Here is a 16,078-nt window from a genome sequence, read left to right as displayed (position 1 = left end):
CTTTCCGAAGGTGTAATTGACATACTCAGATTTACAAAAACAAAGCTTTTCTGCTGCAGATTTTATTCTGCAATATGTGGATGGGATTAGCTAGAATTCCTGAAGAATAGGTGAGTCTTCAGGGCATTCTTGAAGTGTGTGATTGTATGTGTACATATTTACATATTTCAGTATAATAATAGACACACATTATATATATAGAGAGAGTCAGGGTCTGGGGTTGCTAGGTGGGGTGACATAGACACACAAGTCCAGTTTCTTTAGTCCAAAATAAAGGTAGAGTTTATTTTCACTCAAAAAGATAGTGCAGCAACAAAAGGAAACAATACAAAAATAAATCCCTGCCTGGCTAGGCTCTAACTAAACATAGAATAGGTTACCTCACCTATAATTGCAGAAATCAAAAAGCCAGTAGAATCATTCAGGACACAGCTCCAAAAATATGACCTCTCTGTTTGCTCTCCAGCCAAGCTCTGCCCCACAGTCTGCTACTGGAGCAACTTCTTAAGCCTCCCTTGATGAGCAGACTCTGCCGCAACATCCCCAAAGTGTGGACTGGAGGTCCCACTGCCAACCTACCTGCCATTCCTAAAAATCCAGCCCAGTAACCAAAACTCTGAAATAACCCTCAGCAGACAATAGTCATCTGCTGAGAAAAATTCTTTATGGAGTTTTCTCATCTCACCCACCTTAGTAGTCTGGGTGAGTTGTATGCCCCCTCCAGTACCAGACCAGCCATCGGCTTACAGGGTTTATATAGTATATAAGAATATACATTGGTGTCTGTATGTATATTGGCTGAGAATGGCTGTAAACCACTCTCATACAATCTGTTCCCATGATGCAACACTGCCAAGTAAGACTGTTTTGCTTTAAAAAAGCATGTGTTTTTATCTGAAAATCACATGCACTTTTAAAAAAATTCATGAATTTTTTTAAACAAGCACATGTGCACGTGTGTTTTTAAAAACATCATACATTGTCCAAAAATGCATGCATTTATTTAGATTTTTGGGCAAAACATGTCATGTGAACATAGCCTAAGCAGGATTGTACATGATGTGGATGACCAAGCATTTACATCTATTACACATGATGCTCATCTCCTTCACTCTCCCTATGCATCTATCATAATGCTAAACCTTCAGTGTACATAAAACCTTATGACCACTCATGGAAGAATTACTGAGGCAGGGTGGAGGCTTGAAGAGCTGAAAAAAAAAATAAAAAAATAAAAATGTGTTTGTCTAGCTGCTAGAGATGAGCGAACAGTGTTCTATCGAACTCATGTTCGATTGGATATTAGGCTGTTCGGCATGTTCGAATCGAATCGAACACCGCGTGGTAAAGTGCGCCATTACTCGATTCCCCTCCCACCTTCCCTGGCGCCTTTTTTGCTCCAATAACAGCGCAGGGTAGGTGGGACAGGAACTACGACACCGGTGACGTTGAGAAAAGTAGGCAAAACCCATTGGCTGCCGAAAACATGTGACCTCTAATTTAAAAGAACAGCGCCGCCCAGGTTCGCGTCATTCTGAGCTTGCAATTCACCGAGGACGGAGGTTTCCGTCCAGCTAGCTAGGGCTTAGATTCTGGGTAGGCAGGGACAGGCTAGGATAGGAAGGAGAAGACAACCAACAGCTCTTATAAGAGCTAAATTCCAGGGAGAAGCTTGTCAGTGTAACGTGGCACTGACGGGCTCAATCGCCGCAACCCAGCTTTCCCAGGATCCTGAATGGAATACACTGTCAGTGTATTCCCGTATACCCGATATATACCCCGATACCCGTTCCAACGGTGTGCCCCCCCACCTTCACCCCAGAAATACCCTGCAAGTCCCCTAGCAATAGAATTGGGGCTATATACACCCACAATTTTTACTACTGGTATACAGTGCCATTGTCTGACTGGGAATTCAAAGAATATATTGGGGTTATAAATACCCTCATTTCTTGCTACTGCCATATAGTGCCAGTTTCTGACTGGTAATTCAAAGAATATATTGGGGTTACGTGCACCCACAATTTTTACTACTGGTATACAGTGCCATTGTCTGACTGGGAATTCAAAGAATATATTGGGAATACAAATACCCTCATTTCTTGCTACTGCCATATAGTGCCAGTTTCTGACTGGTAATTCAAAGAATATATTGGGGTTACGTGCACCCACAATTTTTACTACTGGTATACAGTGCCATTGTCTGACTGGGAATTCAAAGAATATATTGGGGTTATAAATACCCTCATTTCTTGCTACTGCCATATAGTGCCAGTTTCTGACTGGTAATTCAAAGAATATATTGTGGTTACGTGCACCCACAATTTTTACTACTGGTATACAGTGCCATTGTCTGACTGGGAATTCAAAGAATATATTGGGAATACAAATACCCTCATTTCTTGCTACTGCCATATAGTGCCAGTTTCTGACTGGTAATTCAAAGAATATATTGGGGTTACGTGCACCCACAATTTTTACTACTGGTATACAGTGCCATTGTCTGACTGGGAATTCAAAGAATATATTGGGGTTACAAATACCCTCATTTCTTGCTACTGCCATATAGTGCCAGTGTCTGACTGGGAATTCAAAGAATATATTGGGAATACAAATACCCTCATTTCTTGCTACTGCCATATAGTGCCAGTTTCTGACTGGTAATTCAAAGAATATATTGGGGTTACGTGCACCCACAATTTTTACTACTGGTATACAGTGCCAATTTCTAACTAGGAATTCAAAATGCGCAAGGCTCCCGGAAAGGGACGTGGACGAGGCCGTGGGCGAGGTCGGGGGAATGGTTCTGGGGAGCAAGGTAGCAGTGAAGCCACAGGGCGTCCCGTGCCTACTCCTGTGGGGCAGCAAGCATTGCGCCACTCCACAGTGCCAGGGTTGCTTGCCACATTAACTAAACTGCAGGGTACAAACCTTAGTAGGCCTGAGAACCAGGAACAGGTCTTGCAATGGCTGTCAGAGAACGCTTACAGCACATTGTCCAGCAGCCAGTCAGACTCTGCCTCCTCTCCTCCTATTACCCAACAGTCTTGTCTTCCTTCCTCCCAAAATTCCGAAGCTTTACAGAACAATAACCCAAACTGTCCCTGCTCCCCAGAGCTGTTCTCCGCTCCTTTCATTGTCCCTCAACCTGCCTCTCCACGTCACGATTCCACGAACCTAACAGAGGAGCATCTGTGTCCAGATGCTCAAACACTAGAGTCTCCTCCATCTCCGTTCGATTTGGTGGTGGATGACCAGCAACCCACCCTCATCGACGATGATGTGACGCAGTTGCCGTCAGGGCATCCAGTTGACCGGCGCATTGTGCGGGAGGAGGAGATGAGACAGGAGTTGGAAGAGGAAGTGGTGGATGATGAGGACACTGACCCGACCTGGACAGGGGGGATGTCAAGCGGGGAAAGTAGTGTGGATGTTGAGGCAGGTGCAGCACCAAAAAGGGTAGCTAGAGGCAGAGGCAGAGGTCAGCAGCTTAGGCGAAGCCAGGCCACACCCGGAATCTCCCAAGATGTTCCAGTTCGTACCCAGCCCCGAAAAACTCCCACCTCGAGGGCACGTTTCTCGAAGGTGTGGAGTTTTTTCAAGGAATGCGCCGAGGACAGATATAGTGTTGTCTGCACAATTTGCCTCTCGAAATTGATTAGGGGCTCTGAGAAGAGCAACCTGTCCACCACTTCAATGCGCCGTCATTTGGAATCCAAGCACTGGAATCAGTGGCAGGCAGCAACGGCAGGACAAAGGCCGCCTGCCGTTCACGCCACTGCCACTGCCTCTGCCACTGCCTCTGCCTCTGCCACTGCCACTGCTGACTGTGCTGGCGATGCACTCCAGAGGACGAGCCAGGACACCACTTCATCTGCCTCCGCCACTTTGTTGACTTCTACCTCATCCTCCCCTGGTCCTGTCTTATCTCCTTCTCCTGCACCATCAAAGGCACCATCAGGCGTTTCTTTACAACAACCCACCATCTCTCAGACATTGGAGCGGCGGCAGAAATACACTGCTAACCACCCACACGCGCAAGCCTTGAACGCCAACATCGCTAAACTGCTGGCCCAGGAGATGTTGGCGTTCCGGCTTGTTGAAACTCCCGCCTTCCTGGACCTGATGGCAACTGCGGCACCTCGCTATGCCGTCCCTAGCCGTCACTACTTCTCCCGGTGTGCCGTCCCCGCCTTGCACCAGCACGTGTCACTCAACATCAGGCGGGCCCTTAGTTCCGCGCTTTGCACAAAGGTCCACTTGACCACCGACGCGTGGACAAGTGCATGCGGACAGGGACGCTACATTTCACTGACGGCACACTGGGTGAATGTAGTTGAGGCTGGGACTGCTTCCCAAACTGGCCCGGTGTACCTCGTCTCCCCGCCTAACATTCCTGGCAGGGACACGAGAAGAACACCCCCCTCCTCCTCCTCCTCTACCGCCTCCTCCTCCGCCACCGCCTCCTCCTCCGCCACCGCCTCCTCCTCCGCTGTTAGATTGACCCCAGCTACGAGTTGGAAACGTTGCAGCACTGGCGTTGGTAGACGTCAGCAGGCTGTGCTGAAGCTGATCAGCTTGGGGGACAGACAGCACACTGCCTCCGAGGTGAGGGATGCCCTCCTCGATGAGACGGCAATATGGTTTGAGCCGCTGCACCTGGGCCCAGGCATGGTCGTTTGTGATAACGGCCGGAACCTGGTAGCAGCTCTGGAGCTTGCCGGACTCCAACATGTTCCATGCCTGGCCCACGTCTTCAACCTAGTGGTGCAACGTTTCCTAAAGAGCTACCCCAATGTTCCAGAGCTACTGGTGAAAGTGCGGCGCATGTGCGCCCACTTTCGCAAGTCGACAGTAGCCGCTGCTAGCTTAAAATCTCTCCAGCAACGCCTGCATGTGCCACAACACCGGCTTTTGTGCGACGTCCCCACACGCTGGAATTCAACGTTTCAGATGTTGAATAGAGTGGTTGAGCAGCAGAGACCTTTGATGGAATACCAGCTACAAAACCCTAGGGTGCCACAAAGTCAGCTGCCTCAGTTTCACATCCATGAGTGGCCATGGATGAGAGACCTTTGTGACATCCTACGGGTCTTTGAGGAGTCCACAAGGAGGGTGAGCTCTGAGGATGCGATGGTGAGCCTTACAATCCCGCTCTTGTGTGTTCTGAGAGAATCCCTGATTGACATCAGGGATAACTCAGATCACACAGAGGAGTTAGGGATAGCATCCGATCCGTCACAGCTGGAGAGTAGGTCCACACATCTGTCCGCTTCACTGCGTTTAATGGAGGAGGAGGAGGAGGAGGAGGAAGAAGAGTTGTCCGATGATGTGATGGTGATACAGGAGGCTTCCGGGCAACTTCGAATCGTCCCATTGTTGCAGCGCGGATGGGTAGACATGGAGGATGAGGAGGAAATGGAGATTGAACTTTCCGGTGGGGCCAGAGGAGTCATGCCAACTAACACTGTGGCAGACATGGCTGAGTTCATGTTGAGGTGCTTTACAACCGACAAGCGTATTGTCAAAATCATGGAGGACAACCAGTACTGGATCTTTGCTATCCTTGACCCCCGGTATAAAAACAACATCTCGTCTTTTATTCCGGTAGAGGGGAGGGCCAATCGCATCAATGCTTGCCACAGGCAATTGGTGCAGAATATGATGGAGATGTTTCCAGCATGTGACGTTGGCGGCAGGGAAGGCAGTTCCTCCAGTAGGCAACCAAGTTCTCACCGGTCCACACAAACGAGGGGCACACTGTCTAAGGTCTGGGACACCTTGATGGCACCCCCTCGCCAAAGTGCCGCCACGGAGGGTCCTAGTGTCACCAGGCGTGAGAAGTATAGGCGCATGTTGCGGGAATACCTTTCCGACCACAGCCCTGTCCTCTCCGACCCCTCTGCGCCCTACACGTATTGGGTGTCGAAGTTGGACCTGTGGCTTGAACTTGCCCTATATGCCTTGGAGGTGCTGTCCTGTCCTGCCGCCAGCGTCCTATCTGAGAGGGTGTTCAGTGCAGCCGGTGGCATCATCACTGACAAGCGCACCCGTCTGTCAGCTGAGAGTGCCGACCGGCTCACTTTGATAAAAATGAACCACCACTGGGTAGAGCCGTCATTTTTGTGCCCACCTGTGTAAAGCACCCCAACATGAAACTCCATGTCTGTACTCAACCTCTCCAATTCCTCCGCATCCTCATACTCATCCACCATAAGCGTTGCACAATTCTGCTAATACTAGGCTCCCTCCACCCTGATTTCCCCCAACTCTGCTGGTTAGAGGCTCCCTCCACCCTGATTTCCACCAACTCTGCTGGTTAGAGGCTCCCTCCACCATGAATTTGCCCAAACTGGGCTGTTTAGAGGCTCCCTCCACCATGAATTGGTCCAAACTGGGGTTTTTAGAGGCTCCCTCCACCATGAATTGGTCCAAACTGGGCTGTTTAGCGGCTCCCTCCACCATTAATTGGTCCAAACTTGGCTGTTTAGAGGCTCCCTCCAGCATTAATTGGTCCAAACTGGGCTGGTTAGAGGCTCCCTCCACCATGAATTGGTCCAAACTGGGCTGTTTAGCGGCTCCCTCCACCATTAATTGGTCCAAACTTGGCTGTTTAGAGGCTCCCTCCACCATTAATTGGTCCAAACTGGGCTGGTTAGAGGCTCCCTCCACCATGAATTGGTCCAAACTGGGTTTTTTAGAGGCTCCCTCCACCATGAATTGGTCCAAACTGGGGTTTTTAGAGGCTCCCTCCACCATGAATTGGTCCAAACTGGGCTGTTTAGCGGCTCCCTCCACCATTAATTGGTCCAAACTTGGCTGTTTAGAGGCTCCCTCCACCATTAATTGGTCCAAACTGGGCTGGTTAGCGGCTCCCTCCACCATTAATTGGTCCAAACTGGGCTGGTTAGCGGCTCCCTCCACCATGAATTTGCCCAAACTGGGCTGTTTAGAGGCTCCCTCCACCATGAATTTGCCCAAACTGGGCTGGTTAGAGGCTCCCTCCACCATGAATTGGTCCAAACTGGGGTTTTTAGAGGCTCCCTCCACCATGAATTGGTCCAAACTTGGCTGTTTAGAGGCTCCCTCCACCATTAATTGGTCCAAACTGGGCTGTTTAGAGGCTCCCTCCACCATGAATTGGTCCAAACTGGGGTTTTTAGAGGCTCCCTCCACCATGAATTGGTCCAAACTTGGCTGTTTAGAGGCTCCCTCCACCATTAATTGGTCCAAACTGGGCTGGTTAGAGGCTCCCTCCACCATGAATTGGTCCAAACTGGGTTTTGTAGAGGCTCCCTCCACCATGAATTTGCCCAAACTGGGCTGTTTAGAGGCTCCCTCCACCATGAATTGGTCCAAACTGGGCTGGTTAGAGGCTCCCTCCACCATGAATTTCCCAAAACTTGGCTGTTTAGAGGCTCCCTCCACCATGAATTGGTCCAAACTGGGCTGGTTAGAGGCTCCCTCCACCATGAATTTGCCCAAACTGGGCTGTTTAGAGGCTCCCTCCACCATGAATTGGTCCAAACTGGGTTTTTTAGAGGCTCCCTCCACCATGAATTGGTCCAAACTGGGCTGTTTAGAGGCTCCCTCCACCATGAATTTGCCCAAACTGGGCTGGTTAGAGGCTCCCTCCACCATGAATTGGTCCAAACTGGGCTGGTTAGAGGCTCCCTCCACCATGAATTTGCCCAAACTGGGCTGTTTAGAGGCTCCCTCCACCATGAATTGGTCCAAACTGGGTTTTTTAGAGGCTCCCTCCACCATGAATTGGTCCAAACTGGGCTGTTTAGAGGCTCCCTCCACCATGAATTTGCCCAAACTGGGCTGGTTAGAGGCTCCCTCCACCATTAATTGGTCCAAACTGGGCTGGTTAGAGGCTCCCTCCACCATGAATTTGCCCAAACTGGGCTGTTTAGAGGCTCCCTCCACCATGAATTTGCCCAAACTGGGCTGTTTAGAGGCTCCCTCCACCATGAATTTGCCCAAACTGGGCTGGTTAGAGGCTCCCTCCACCATGAATTGGTCCAAACTGGGTTTTTTAGAGGCTCCCTCCACCATGAATTTGCCCAAACTGGGCTGGTTAGAGGCTCCCTCCACCATGAATTGGTCCAAACTGGGTTTTTTAGAGGCTCCCTCCACCATGAATTTGCCCAAACTGGGCTGGTTAGAGGCTCCCTCCACCATGAATTGGTCCAAACTGGTTTTTTTAGAGGCTCCCTCCACCATGAATTTGCCCACACTGGGCTGGTTAGAGGCTCCCTCCACCATGAATTGGTCCAAACTGGGGTTTTTAGAGGCTCCCTCCACCATGAATTTGCCCAAACTGGGGTGTTTAGAGGCTCCCTCCACCATGAATTTGCCCAAACTCTGCTGGTTAGAGGCTCAATCCACCCTGATTTTCAAAACAAATGTTGGTGCCAACCTCAACTTACTACAAGGGCCAAATTCACTGCTGGTGACAAGCTCTCCTCACTGCAAGTGCCAAATACACATGTTTCAAGGTATTTTCCTACTGTCAGAGAGGTGGTATTGAGTGTGTAAAGTGTGTAGTTGTTAGGCTGTGATGTTGGGGTAATAGAGGGTCTTTGGTGTGTTAGATGCCCCCAGACATGCTTCCCCTGCTGTCCCAGTGTCATTCCAGAGGTGTTGGCATCATTTCCTGGGGTGTCATAGTGGACTTGGTGACCCTCCAGACACGGATTTGGGTTTCCCCCTTAACGAGTATCTGTTCCCCATAGACTATAATGGGGTTCGAAACCCGTTCGAACACACGAACATTGAGCGGCTGTTCGAATCGAATTTCGAACCTCGAACATTTTAGTGTTCGCTCATCTCTACTAGCTGCCCTTGCTGCCACTGCTGTAATCATAGAGAAGCAGGCACTGGCTTGTCTGTTAGTAATGACCAGCTCCCACCTCCTCTTGGCTGATTTAGCAGTCAGTAAAGTTTAGTAAAATGCTGCTTTCAACAGAAATTGATTTACTTATTGTGCACATGACACATGACACATGATCAGGACCAGTAAGAAACTGATTGTAACAGAGATTGTGTTGGTTCTCACCCGATTCTCACTAAATTTTTTTGTAAACCCCCCCCCACTTTCCTGTCTAAATAATTTGTTACAGTGCATCACTCTAAAGCAGGTTAGTGTGTAAGAATTGTCTGGTTTGGATATATTGTAGCAAATCTTCAGCTATACAGAATAATATGCCTTTACAGGCTTTAAATGGATTGTGTGGGAAGTTAAAATTACTTTAATTGACTTATTATGATGGAACCATGGGTTTCCGCCTGGTTCTGAGTCCATCATGTGACTCAAACCAGCCTCAGACCCCTGGGTTACTCCACCTCTCCCTCCTTTACTGATCTGACATAATGGAAACACATGGAATTCAGTAGTAAACAGAAAATGTTAAACAAATCAGAATATTTTTATATTTTAGTATCTCCTTATGTTTCTTGGCCCAAGCAATTCACTTCTCGTTATTCCTTAGTAGTGACCTCTTTGTTGCGATAAGTGCTGAGTCTCACATTCTCCTCTGGGCAATTGTTTTTGAGATGAGTCCAGTACTTGGACTGGACACATCTAATTGCTAATTGGACAGTGTTAGACTGACGTAGCTGCTTTCTTCATTGTCAGAAATGCCCTTCTGACAGTGAAGCCCTTAATTAGCATACAGGGCGCCAGAATTAACGGGGCTCAGAGCTCCAAAACGAGGGGGGCTACAGACATAATTCAAAGTGCACCAGAGTGTGTGCAGCTACATCAATAACGGGGCAGAAAGCTGCACAGGCTTGGAGTGGTGAAAGGTCCTCTTTAACAAGGCAAACCTGGTAACTGAAAACCATTCCAAGTGCCTACATCATAAACTTCACTAAAAGAGTGCTAAAGGAGGCTACTTTGTGGAATCTAAAATATAAAACTTTCTGGTTTACTTAATACTTTGTGTTTACTAATTCATTTTATATGTGTTTATTGATAGTTTTCAGTATGAATCTGCATGTAGAAAAAAGAAATATAAGAGACTATGAATTAAAAACGTGTCAATAAACTTTTGACTGGTGCTGTGTATGCTGTGGATTTTATAACACTTTAAAATCTGCAATGTATCTGCTTGAAATTTGCATTGACACAAAATGCACCAAATCAAGCACTTTTGTTGCCGATTTTGTGCACTATAGATTGTATCACATGTATTCCATATTAAAGAGGACCTTTCATGTCCTCCAGCACATGCGGTTTTATATACCGCTAGAAAGCCGACAATGCGCTGAATTCATCGCACTGTCAGCTTTCTCGTTATGTGCCCCTGGGCTGAAGATATCAGTGGCATTAGTTTTGGCACCGATCTCTGCCCACTGTCAGAAGGGCATTCCTGATAGTCTAGCTGGGCTTTGAGGAACACCCCTCCTGACAGTACTTGTCCAGCCTAGTACTCTCAGAGGGGACGTTCTTTACCGCCCAGTGATGACGCCAAGCTGTGAGGAACACCACCCCAGTACACCCTTCTGACGGTGGGCAGAGATCGGTGCCGAAACTAATGACACTGATATCTCCAGCTCGGGGGCACACAACAGGAAAGACGACAGTGTATTGAATGCAGTGCACTGTTGGCTATCTAGCAGTATAAACATCCGCATGTGCAGGAGGACATAAAAGGTCCTTTTTAAGGTTGCAATGCTCTATGATAATATGCAGTCTAAATTGACATGCTGCATGTCTAAAATCTGCAGTGAGGGTCAAATTTCCACTGTATATTTCTTTTTAGCAGTGTATATAGTAAATGGCAACTAAGCTACAATAACAGGGCATGGCCACTACTTTCAGTTGCTTTTGGCTCTGTACACTGTGCAAATATTCTACACACAGCAAACCACTGGCCTTAGACATCCCTGTTAATGTATATGTGCATCTGTATATTCAAACATACAGAAATCTGTTTCACTTATTATGTTTTATTATTTATGTTTTCCCTCTAACAAATTTTGTATCTTTTTTAAGTATATTGAATTAGGTGGAGCTAATATTTTTTAATTATGTCAAATATAGTTTTTGCAAGTTTCCCATTTGGTTAACTCCATTGAACATCTAGTCTTATGTTAGCACCAGCTTGTTTGTTTAAGCAATCTGCTCCTTCCACTACAGACATTTCAGCTTATATGATAGGTAGTCCTTTGAGGTTTACTTTCATTGAGCAGATTTCTTGCAGCAATTTCAGCACTACTTTCATTCATTTTAATAGAGCTGGCAGAAATCCATTCACACATTGCAAAAAAACATTCTGTTTAGGCCAAGTGCCCAAATAACAAGCTGCAGCTAAAAACCACTGTATAAAGGACTGTGGCGGAAACACATTGCAGCTTTTCCACGGCTGATTTTTTTTTCTGTAATGTGTGGATGGGATTACTTTTTTCTTCCCCTTTTTTTTCTGGTGTTTCTGAACTCATATTTATGAATCTGTTATTTCCTGAGCAGGTACCTACCACTCACCTGTCTAAATATATGAGTGATGTCTGAAATAGTGGCTTTCATCACTCAAAAATAAAGCAAGTGGGCAGGGGATGGTTCAGATAGGTGGAGTATGTACTGTAGGGAAACTGCCAGACTCATAAGTATTAGATAAATACAGTACATACATTTGTAACCATTTGTCTTAGCACGGCTCCAGACCTAGACTTAAAGGTGTTTTCCCATCTCAGCCTTTCAGCCAGGCTGTATGCAGTGTCTGCTTCTCACTTCCTGTATTTCTCTCCCTCCACCTCCCTCCTGCTGAACGGGACAGACAACACTTCTGCAGGTCAGATAATATGCAGATTCTTGTACAGAATGGACTCAGTATTATCTGAGTGTTTACTTAGAGAGATAACAGACCTGGCTTTATCAGCAAAGTGCATTTAGCTGAACGGATTGTCCTGCCGACACTGAGTAAGTGACATCACTTGTCATATCTCCCAGTTTCGTGGTTATAACAATGCAGTGTAAACAATTGAGGGAATAAATTCACATAGCAGGCAAACAAAGCAGAATTTCTAAAGCAATGTATTTAGAAAAAGGCTTCAATTTACATAAGCTACCAGCATAGATCCTTGAGATGAGACAACCCCTTTAAAGTATGTATGCTACAGAAGCATATTATACTGAAAAATGTTTAATCTTAAAATAGGAGTAAATAGAAAATAGAAAGCGGAAAGTAATAGTATATCTGAGGGCAGGATAACTAGTGAGACTCCAAGGATCTATAGAATCTGGCAGCCATAGAGGCTACTGATCCAGCTTCCATACTAGCGGTGGACAATGGAGTGTCGGGGAAATGCGAGTGTGACTTTTTTATTGCACAGCTACCCCAGCTTTTATACATGTTTGTCAAAATCCTGGACAATCCAGTAAGTGATCTGAGTCTTATGGCATCACAGGATGTGTGTTCTTTACTAACCTCTATACACTTGACAACTCTCCACATGGGTTGGTCCAATTTCTGGACAACACATTTAAGTGAATGATCTGAATTTGATGACATCACAGGATGTGTGTTCTTTACCAACCTCTATATACTTGACAAAGTTTAATAAAATGCATTTAAGGAACACTGATCTTGGTTTTTTTTGCTTTCTCTAGAACTAGGTTGTGAGTAGTGATCCAGCTGACCTAAAGGCTCTGAGCCCTCTTTAGATATGCCTCCCCCGCGCTGCTTTAATAATTGAATGGCTGAACACTTCCAACACAAATGGATTCATGGTTTGATATGCAATCCCTTATCCAAGTGATCCACTTTTCACAGGGTGTCCTGCCACATGAACATTTCCAAGTGGACAACCGTTTATAGTGAATAGCTGGTACCCGCAACTTCGTCTGCGGTGATTGTAGAAGTGGGTATATACAGGCGCGGGTAAGGTTTTCGTAGTGTGTATAAGGTATGGGATATGAAATGTAACTTTGTATCTTGTTTTTGCTATAATTCAGAGAATACGTGAGACTTTTGTGTTGAAGTTAATTTGTATTTGAGCTGCTATACGGTGTTGTGAGAAACTTTACATAGTGACTTTGGGACAGAAGTCTTTGAAGTTAACCCTTTCCCGCGGATGGCATTTTTTTGATTTTCGTTTTTTGTTTTTGACTCCCCTCCTTCTAAACCCCATAATTTTTTTATTTCTCCACTCCCAGAGCCATATGAGGTCTTAATTTTTCCTGGGACAAATTTTTCTTCATGATGCCTCCATTATTTATTCTATATAATGTACTGGGAAGCAGGGAAAAAATTCAGAATGGGGTGGATTTGAAGAAAAAATGCATTTCTGCAACTTTCTTACGGGCTTTGGTTTTACGGCGTTCACTGTGCAACCAAAATGACATGCCCCCTGTATTCTGTGTTTCGTTACGATTCCGGGGATACCAAATTTATATGGTTTTATTTACATTTTGACCCCTTAAAAAAAATCCAAAACTGTGTTAAAAATTTTATTTTTGAAAAGTCGCCATATTCTGACAGCCGTAACTTTTTTATACGTGCGTGTACGGGGATGTATATGGCATCTTTTTTTGCGGGACCAGGTGTACTTTGTATTTCTACCATTTTCGGGAAATGTTATTGCTTTGATCACTTTTTATTCAAATTTTTATCAGAATCAAAACAGTGAAAAAACGGCGGTTTGGCACTTTTGACCATTTTTTCCGTTACGGCGTTTACCGAACAGGAAAAATATTTGTATAGCTTTGTAGAGCGGGCGATTTCAGATGCGGGGATACTTAACATGTATGTGTTTCACAGTTTTTAACTACTTTTATATGTGTTCTAAGGAAAGGGGGGGTGATTTGAATTTTTAATCCTTTTTATTTTTTTAATTTTTTTTTAACTTTTTTTTTTGCATTTATTAGACCTCCTAGGGGTATTGACATGGGTGGGCAGTGTCGCGGATTGTCAGAGCGGTGGGGGTCGGCAAACATGGCTGCTCCGGAGCGTTAAAGAGAGCCTCCTGGAGTATTGTTAAGGTGACGGGCAAAGTGGTAAAGTATATGTATATGTGATTGTGTGGGGTTAGGGGCTAGGCTGTAGAGGGCAATATGAATTTTGTGGCTTGCTATGGTCCAAAGTGTGTGAGATTGCAGAGATGGTGGTGTGAGTTTGGGTTTTGTGGGGGTCCTGGCACAAACGTATGTGCGCTATTGTGACGAAAAGTAGCCTATTGCGCAATCGGGTGTATTAACTATGTTTGTGGAAACTTTCAGCCAAATCGGTCGAGCGGGTTTTGCGTGATTGAGTAACAAACATCCAAACATCCAAACACACAAACCCACAAACTCACAAACTCACAAACTTAATAGGATGTTAGAAACAGGCCATTCCTGTTGTCACTTGGCTTTGCATAGAAGAAAATAAATTGTGTATTCATATGAATATAATGATAACTATCACCACAGACTATTACATTTTACCAGCTGAATGGGTAATGAGTTCTAATTAGGAAGTGACAAGTGTAATTTTTTACATATGCAAATATCCGAGGCTCTAATAGAAACAGTGTTCATAGTCAGCTCTTAAGCAATTGTGTGCTCTGCTAATGTTAATTCGCGTTCCTCCTCTGTAGCCTTTTAGACACATGACACCTGTTGTGCAGGCACAAGTTATTTTAGGCAACACTTAAATCCAGCACATGGTTTGTTAAAACTATTACTGAAAATAAGTTACAAAGAGTGGAAAGAAAATGTGTATACTCTCTATGATATCCGACATAACACCAAGACAAATCTACAAATAATCTATATAGACTATATAACAAATATAACATAACTAAGAGGAAAACCGCAATAGCAAATAAAATGGATGAAATAATTGCATATATTTGATTTGATATCTTAAGTACTTTTATATGGTCCTAATACATATTATCATAAGGGAAGCATTACACACTTCAACTAAACCAGGCTTCATTGGTTCATATAAATAGATTCACTAGATCCTAAAGTAATCTACATTGGGTTCACTTGTACTACGGGAGGTCCGAGTGTTACAGCCGTAATACAAATACTGACCTGAGCCAGTATTAAAGTCTCATGAAAATTAGTTTAGGCTCAAAACTTCAATATATACTTTCACATTGTTAGCATCTATTACAAAAAGCCACTAATATAATGTATACTGCTGTTGTAACTACTATAAAGTAAAATAGCTATACCTTTGCTGTATAGACTTTGTAGTTGGAACTAACAATGCGATAACAATATTTATTTATGATCTCAAATATTCAGATCATAACAAAAATATCTCAACAATATACAAAATTATAACAAAACATTTGAAGATAAATTTTGAAAATAACTGAAAATGACTTACCAGAAGAGGGGAGACGGAGAGCAGGAGGTAGAGAGCAGAGGCGAAATACAGAGAGGCTGAAAAGACAACTGGAGCTAAAGGCTGGACATTGAGAGGAAAGTTCTGGAGGAGGGGGGCAAAACAGATGACACAGTGTAAGAAGCACACTAGATGCCAAATTTAGAAGGGTCCATCAAGCAGCTGATAACTGAGGGAATGAACTGTGAGAGAGAACAGCCAGCAAGACTATAAGCCTTGTCTATGACATATGATATATATATATATATATATATATATATATATATATATATATATATGTATGTAATGGCACATTAGAAACTGTCTCAAGTTTATATGCTCTACCAGTATAATTTAGATTTAGGTGAAAATAGATCTTATCGATGCCTAATTCTTCTAGCCATGTTTAATCTTGAGGCTTGTGGAGTACAAATTCTAAAAACGGTATCATATTGCTGTGGATCCAGGATACTGCAGGACAGCCCTTCTAGGACAAGTAATCTTGAGGACAGGGGGTGATAAATGTTTGGATATAGGAAGTAGAGTGAGACCTGTTTAGATTTTACTATGGAGTTTCTTCTTGCCAGTTTACACTTCTGTTTTCAGAATTTATGGCTGAGACCCCACGTTGCAGAAACGTAGGGTTTTGTTACAGATTTTATTGCGTTTTTTGAGCCAAAGTCAGGAGTGGATTTAAAAGAATGTAAGTGTCTAAGAGCATAAAAGCATGAAAGAATAAAACTCACCAA

The 16,078-nt window shown here is 44.7% G+C and overlaps 1 protein-coding gene across 2 annotated transcripts in view; it reads right to left on the bottom strand.

Annotated features, from left to right (window-relative positions):
* Window positions 1-15,438, bottom strand: part of TXLNB (taxilin beta) — a 98,621-nt gene extending 83,183 nt beyond the window's left edge. For both annotated transcript variants that reach the window (XM_075267880.1, XM_075267881.1), the window contains exon 1: window positions 15,333-15,438. The gene's annotated coding sequence lies outside the window, so the exon portion shown is untranslated. The remainder of the gene's footprint in view (window positions 1-15,332) is intronic.
* Window positions 15,439-16,078: the final 640 nt, after the last annotated feature.

Source organism: Leptodactylus fuscus, chromosome 3 (genome assembly GCF_031893055.1).
Source record: "Leptodactylus fuscus isolate aLepFus1 chromosome 3, aLepFus1.hap2, whole genome shotgun sequence".
NCBI lineage: Eukaryota > Metazoa > Chordata > Amphibia > Anura > Leptodactylidae > Leptodactylus > Leptodactylus fuscus.
Note: the sequence above shows the minus strand (reverse complement) of the source record. Positions and strands in the feature narration are given on the sequence as shown.